Source organism: Astyanax mexicanus, chromosome 4 (genome assembly GCF_023375975.1).
Source record: "Astyanax mexicanus isolate ESR-SI-001 chromosome 4, AstMex3_surface, whole genome shotgun sequence".
NCBI classification, from domain to species: Eukaryota; Metazoa; Chordata; class Actinopteri; order Characiformes; family Acestrorhamphidae; genus Astyanax; species Astyanax mexicanus.
This window is the reverse complement of record NC_064411.1, coordinates 18,405,301-18,412,938: the sequence shown is the minus strand read 5'-3', so window position 1 is coordinate 18,412,938 and position 7,638 is coordinate 18,405,301.

Genomic DNA, 7,638 nt, shown 5'->3' with positions numbered 1-7,638 from the left:
TGTGCATGTAAATAATTACATATTTTTTTATCAGGATGTATATAATTATTGCAAGTGTAAGCATTTATTTTATAGATTAACGAAAAAAACAGCAACTAATTCAAAGCATTAGCCTGTGTTTTTCGTTGCTATAGGACTGTATGATTGACAGCCGTACTGACCAATCAAAGCTCTTTAAAATGTCTTCTGCTCACGTGTCCGCGGACCCTTCTCCTGATTTTGAGAAGGGTGTAGTAATGAGTCTATTAGAAAAGTCTTAGGACAATCTAACCAATAAGACTCATGCTTTTCACTCCGGGGGCGGGGCCATGGCTGCCTAGCCCCTTCTCTGCGCTCGGATGAAGGGGTCAGGCTACGCGCATTGATTAGTAGTAAAACGGAGAGCGCATGCTGGATTAATTAAATATTTAGCTAACTATCATGGAAATAAGACAGATATTGTGTCATATTATATTAAAAAGCCTTTTTAAAGGCTGCCCTTCAACGTGAAACTAAGTAATATGCCGTGTGACTGGTGATTTTTGTGTGTACTTAATGTTTTGGCTGCTCTGGCGTCCTGTAGAGATACAAATGAGTGATATTTGTTAAACGCCTGTACTTGTAGGAACATTAAGCATTTATTGTTGGGTCTATTGTATGCTTTTGTAGTTTGTAGCTGTATTTGTGGACTGTTTATGTTCATTAAGTTCATTGGAACTACTGGTCTGAATCTTCAGGTCTGGAACTTAAGCTGGTTCTCTGGCTCTATAGCAGTGGTCTCAATCTTATTCTATCTGGGGGCCGCTGTAGGTAGAGACTGGGTGAGGCTGGGCCGCACAGGACAAGAACACGTATTTTATTCAACACATTCTGCCATGCCAGGTGTTCTGTCGAGTGATGCTACCCATCGATACGCGCTTTCTAAAGACACTGCGCATGTGCTAACCTACATTTGTATTATTATTTCAAGTGCACTATAATAATTCTGTTTTTCTAATATTTTTTGTTCATTTAATAACCTGGACTGTCATTACATTGTCAAAGTGTAATGGCAATTAATAATAATAATAATAATAATAATAATAATAATAATAATAATAATAATAATAATAATAATAATAATAATAAAATATGATCTTAAAAGAAAAAAAAAGATTATAATAAACTCTTACTATCATAACTTTACCCTGATACGGTGGTTTAGACTATCCAAACATAGTACATGAACTTCTGCTGGAAACATGCTCTAATATTGTGCTACTTTTGTGCTTTTACCTTTAAATATACACAAAAGGGTAGCACGGTTTGTCAGGGTAGCACAAGTCGACAGAACACCAGATCTCTCTTCTCGCCGTGTGGGCGTATCTTGAATCCAAATAAGGCTACAGGTGTACTCAATTTTAAACTTTTAATGATTAAATGAACTTTACTGTGCTCTATATAAATCCATATTTTGCCGTTTGTGTGTGTAAGGCTCGAATGTGTGTGTGTGTGTGTGTGTGTGTGTGTGTGTGTGTGAAGTCCCTGATTGGCTGAAAGCAGCGCGGCGGCTTGATTCATTTGAATAAAGAATGCGGGGTTGCGTTCAACGCAACGCAACCCAACCCAGCCGGTATGCAGTGGCTCTCTCCATTGAAGTGAATAGGATGCGATGTGCTGTTGAAGATACATCAGCAATGTTATTTTATTCTTTATTCTGTTTATTGTTTATGTAAAAACTGGGTTTGCAACATTGAACATTAATCAAGCAATCGGTTATTTACACTGGAGGAGGACCCTCATTTACTGTGCCGCTGAGCATTTACAGTTTAAAAGGGATTAAAAATATTATAAATAAAATTAGAAAAATTAGAAATAAAAACTGACATTTACTATAGACGGAAAAAATATAAAGATAAAAAAGGAAAAATAAAAAACTTTAAAAAGATCATAAAAATTAATACATCAAAAATAAAAAATATATATCTTATGAAAAAAATTATTTGATCAATAAAAATAATAAAATATTTAAAATGAATTCAAAAATAATTAATATAAAATAAAAATTCATTTAAAACAAAATCAAAGGCTTTCTAATAGTGCGCAGAATAATATCAGTTTCAGTTAGTTTCGGTTTCAAATAATTGAAACAGCTCACCAAAACCTCAACCTATCCTTTATATTTGACAATATTTGATTAACTTTACAGGTCCTCACTCATCTTAATTAATTTAACTAAACTGAGCTGAATTCAGCTCGGCGATGCGAGAGAGAGAGAGCGGCGCATTTTGCCTGATTTCTCTTGATTGAATATGAGTAAATATTCGAATTAAATACCATACATTTGGCTACACTTTATAGGACTTTATTTATTTATTTATTTTTTAATCGCAGTGCCATGCAAGCTTTCAAGCTCGTTCTGCGTGACTGCAGCATTTTAAAGCGCAGGAGAGATTTTAGTCAATTAATTAATATATACATTTTTAAAATAAATTTGCCCTGGGGATAAGAAATGAACGCTAACATATAGCTTTATATTGCTGTGTATTTCAAATGTTTTTAAGGTTTATATACTTGACATGCAGCACCAGATGACAGGGTGATGCTTTATTTTTTTAGATATGAAAAAAAAAAAATTAAAAGTGACTTTCAGTTACATAATAGCAAAGTGAAATGTGACATAAATGACATAAATAAAGTTATGTCCAGTTCTCCAGCTATTGAGTAAGAATAAGCATCTGTTAAAATTCTGGACAGCAGAATGCCTGTGTCTGCTCTATTAAGCTTAGTCTGTGTACTAAGCATAAATATAAATCCTTATAACTGTTTGATCCAGGTGTTAAACTGTTGTATTAATACCATTTTAACGTTTTTCGTTTTTATGTTTTGAAATTCGTTAGATTATATTTTTGTCAACATTTTGGGTTAATTTTCGTTTGTTATTTTTCTAATAATAATAGAAATTATATAATTAATTTATATATATAATTAATTTATGCACTCATTAATATGCCATACCACATGTCTGTCTTTGTTAAAGAGCATAATATAAAGTATTTCAGCATGAAAGCACGTATTTGTAATGTGTCACAGCGTCCTGAATCATTACTACATCTCTGCTGTTTGTAACAACACGTCTCGCAATTGGCCCGCGGGCCGCGAGTGTGAGACCCAGGGGCGCAGATGGACAATTTGAACTGGGGGGACCAAGCTGTAAAATTATATATATATATTTATATGCTGCAATAAACTTTAGAATAATCACTTTTCTGATCAACACTAGCCATACTGAAACTGTTATTGGTCTGGTATGTCAATATGTCCCCAGTGCCATCTGCGCGCATTCTTACACCATGATGCCAAATCACTGACATCCTACTATTCCATATCACATTGTTTGGTTTTTGAAAAAACGCTGTCATTGTTTTTTGTTTCTTCATTGCTACAGCCTAGGCAAGACCAGGAAGACAATGTTAACATTTTACATCTTATAATTTCAGTTAACAGCGACTGCTTACTAAAATAACATCATAATAACATCATACATAAAATCAATGGAGAGAGCCGCTGCATGCCTCGGTGCATGCCGGGTTGCGTTGCGTTTAACGCAGCTCCGCCCTCCGGCTCAACTTTATTCAAATAAATTCGGCCGCCGCACTGTGTCCAGTCCAGCCAATCAGGGAAAAGCAGGCTGCGTCCAGCCAATGAGGGAAGAGCAGGCTGCGTCTTCACACACACACAAGCCTCTTACACACACACACACACACATACTTGTCTTTGTGGCATTGTGAGGTCACCGGATTAGATCATGCTTTGTGGGAACCACCCTTTCTGAAGGGTATACAGCACTGAAAAAAATCAGGCTATAACTCTCAAATGCCATGAACAGACATGTCACTTCAAATTATCGATCAGACAAAGTAGATTTCCTTGACCTGACAAGGACATCATTCCTGGGAACTTTGTCAGGTATTTAGTACTAAGTGGGGTCAATACACACACACTATCTGGTTCTCCTATCTTTGTCAGTACCACTTAACACACATTCTGGTTCAACTTACGTAGTGAACCACTAACAGTGGTGACTAACATGGTGAATGCTGTTAAACAATGATGCAATATTATTACATCCACTGGATGTAAGCAATTTTCTTCTGTGGTACAGATATTTAGGCTACTACATTAGTCTCAATCAATTAAACTGACATTGAAATATAAAAAAAAATACAAAAAGTATTTTCAAATCAAATTTTAACTTTATTTAAAAAGGCAGCAGGTAGGACAAAAATTCAATTGAGAACAGATTTTTTTTAAAAGTGAAAAGTTACAAGATAGTTACTAGATTTAAAATTAGTTATTAAATATCTGATAAACAATTTTATGCTGAAATCAACCCATAGAAATACACAATTAAATGATCAAATTCTATCCAACCAAACGAACACAACCAATGGAACAGCGTAAATTCAGATTTTTTTTTTAAAGAAACAACTGTAACTAGAAAAGGAAAGTTTGTGTACTAAGTTGGTTTGGAAAAGTACGCTTATAACGTTGAAAGTGATGTTTATGTGTGGTGGGGTTTGTGCGTGGTGTGGGGAATGTGGAGTGGAGTGTATGGTGTAGGGTGTGTGTAGTGTGGGCAATGTAGTGTGGAGTGTGTGTAGTGTGGGATGTGTTCACAGGATGGTAGTCCCAATAGCCTTGGTGTGTGCTTGCGCGATCTGAGAACCAGGGTTCTAGCAGGGTTCCGTCAAAGTCAGTTTTTCCCCCATAAACTTCCATTCAAGTGTCCAAAGTTTAGTTGTTTTTTTCAAATGGCTCTGCAGGTCACAGTTTTTTAGCTAGAACCATGAAAATCGCCACACACAATCCGTACCCCCCACATACACTCCACACACACACACTCCACACCCCACACTACACACACACCCCACACTACACATGCCACACCACACATCCCACACCCCCCACACACTCCACACCCCACACTCCACACCCCACACACACACTACACCCCACACACTACACACTCCACACCCCACACTACACACCACACCTCCCACACACCCCACACTACACACCCCACACACTGCACACTACACTTCACACCCCACACACACACACTACACACACACCCCACACTACATCCCACACATCCCATGCACCCCACACTACACACCCCACACACACACACTACACCCCACACACTGCACACTACACACCCCACACACACTCAACACTACACACACACACACTACATCCCACACTACACACCACACATCCCACACACACTGTAGTGTGCAGTGTGAGGGGTGTGTAGTGGGAGGTGTGGTGTATAGTGTGGGGTGTGGAATGTGTGGTGTGTAGTGTGCGGTGTGGAATGTGTGGTGTGTAGTGTGCGGTGTGGGGTGTGTAGTGTGGGGTGTGTAGTGTGGGGTGTGTAGTGTGTGTGGGGTGTGTAGTGTGGAGTGTGTGTGGGATGTGTGGTGTAGTGTGCAATGTGTGGGGTGTGTAGTGTGGTGTGTGTGTAGTGTGTGTGTGTGTGTGGGGTGTGGAGTGTAGTGTGTGGGATGAAGTGTGGGGTGTGGAGTGTGTGTGGGGTGTGTAGTGTAGTGTGCAGTGTGTGGGGTGTGTTGTGTGGGGTGTGTGGGATGTAGTGTGGGGCGTGTGTGTGGGGTGTGGAATGTAGTGTGCAGTGTGTGGGATGTGTAGTGTGGGGTGTGTGGGATGTGTGGGGTGTAGTGTGTGTAGTGTGTAGGATGTGTGGGGTGTAGTATGCAGTGTTTGGGGTGTGGGATGTAGTGTGGGGTGTGGAGTGTAGTGTGCAGTGTGTGTAGTGTGGGGTGTAGTGTGTGTAGTGTGTAGGATGTGTGGGGTGGGTGTGTAGTGTGTTGGGTGTGGAGTGTAGTGTGCAGTAGGGGTGGGAATCGATTACTATCTCACGATTCGATTCGATTCCGATTTTGGGGGCCACGATTCGATTCAAAATCGATTTTTGATTCAAAACGATTTGATTTATAAAAATTTCTGCTTCTGGCTTATGAATCTTATTGAAAAAAAACCCTCCATAATATACACTGGTCCTGGAGCAGGTAATGTGTTACAAAAACAATAAAATGTGCAGGAATGTGGGTCTTCAGTGACAGAGGAATCACTGGGATATCACAATGACGTTAATGAACAATAAATAAATAATAAATAACACTGCTTTATTACCAGGCTACTAGCGGTGGTGTGTAGGTGACGCTGCTGGGCTGATGTGATGATAGCAGTGGAGCGCTAAAGTTCAGGAGCAGCTGCTGATTAACTAGTTAATTTAAGGTCGTTGTATTTCTTCAGAAAGGGGGCAGGAGGTGGAGAAATTAATTCATATTGTCCATTCCTTAATTCCTCTGTGATGGGGAGCTGAAATTAGCTCTGATTAGCTTATTGTTATTTTTCCGTTCCGCCTTAAATGCTGCAGCCCGCTGCCACCTGTAGCGTTATTTAAGGTGGAACTGGAAAGTTAGCTAGTTAGCTAGCTAACAGAAACTGAAACTAACTACTAGCGATCTTTTTTATGCTTGTTATGAAGCATTCTGCCATAAAACATTAAAACTACACGTTAATCTAATGTAATATAGTGCTTGTTCTGCCATCTTACCGGTGATTCTCATACACCTACGCTCTGTGTGGGTCTGACGGTAAGTTCAAACTGCAGCGGCCACGGTCGCTTTGGGCAGTGGGAGGCGGAGTGAAAAACGCTTCGTGCCGCTGCAGTGTGAACTTACCGTGAGGGGTAGGGCCAAGGGAAGAAATGGGATTGGACCTTAGAATCGATTTTGGGACATTTTAAATCGATTCTGAATCGTAGTAAATGAGAATCAAGATTCTTATGTGAATCGATTTTTTGGCACACCTCTAGTGTGCAGTGTGTGGAATGTGTAGTGTGGGGTGTGTGGGAGGTGTGGGGTGTGGAGTGTAGTGTGCAGTGTGTGGGGTGTGTAGTGTGGGGTGTGTGGGATGTAGTGTGTGTGTAGTGTGGAGTGTGTGTGGGGTGTGGAGTGTAGTGTGCAGTGTGTGGGATGTGTGTGTGTGGGGTGTGTAGTGTGGGATGTGTGGGGTGTGTAGTGTGGGGTGCGTGGGATGTAGTGTGGGGTGTGTGTGTAGTGTGTGTGGGGTGTGAAGTGTAGTGTGCAGTGTGTGGGGTGTGTAGTGTGGGGTGTGTGGGAGGTGTGGTGTGTAGTGTGGAGTGTGTAGTGTGTGTGGGGTGTGGAGTGTGGGGTGTGTGGGATGTAGTGTGGGGTGTGTGTAGTGTGTGTGTGGGGTGTGAAGTGTAGTGTGCAGTGTGGGGGGTGTGTAGTGTGGGATGTAGTGTGTGTGTGTGTAGTGTTGAGTGTGTGTGGGGTGTGGAGTGTAGTGTGCAGTGTGTGGGGTGTAGTGTGTGTGTGTGGGGTGTGTAGTGTGGGGTGCGTGGGATGTGTGGGATGTAGTGTGGGGTGTGTGTGTAGTGTGTGTGTGTGGGGTGTGAAGTGTAGTATGCAGTGTGTGGGGTGTGTAGTGTGGGGTGTGTGGGAGGTGTGGTGTGTAGTGTGGGGTGTGGAGTGTGTAGTGTGTGGGGTGTAGTGTGTGTGTGTGGGGTGTGGAGTGTGGGGTGTGGAGTGTGTGGGGGGTGTGGGATGTGTGGTGTGGCATGTGTAG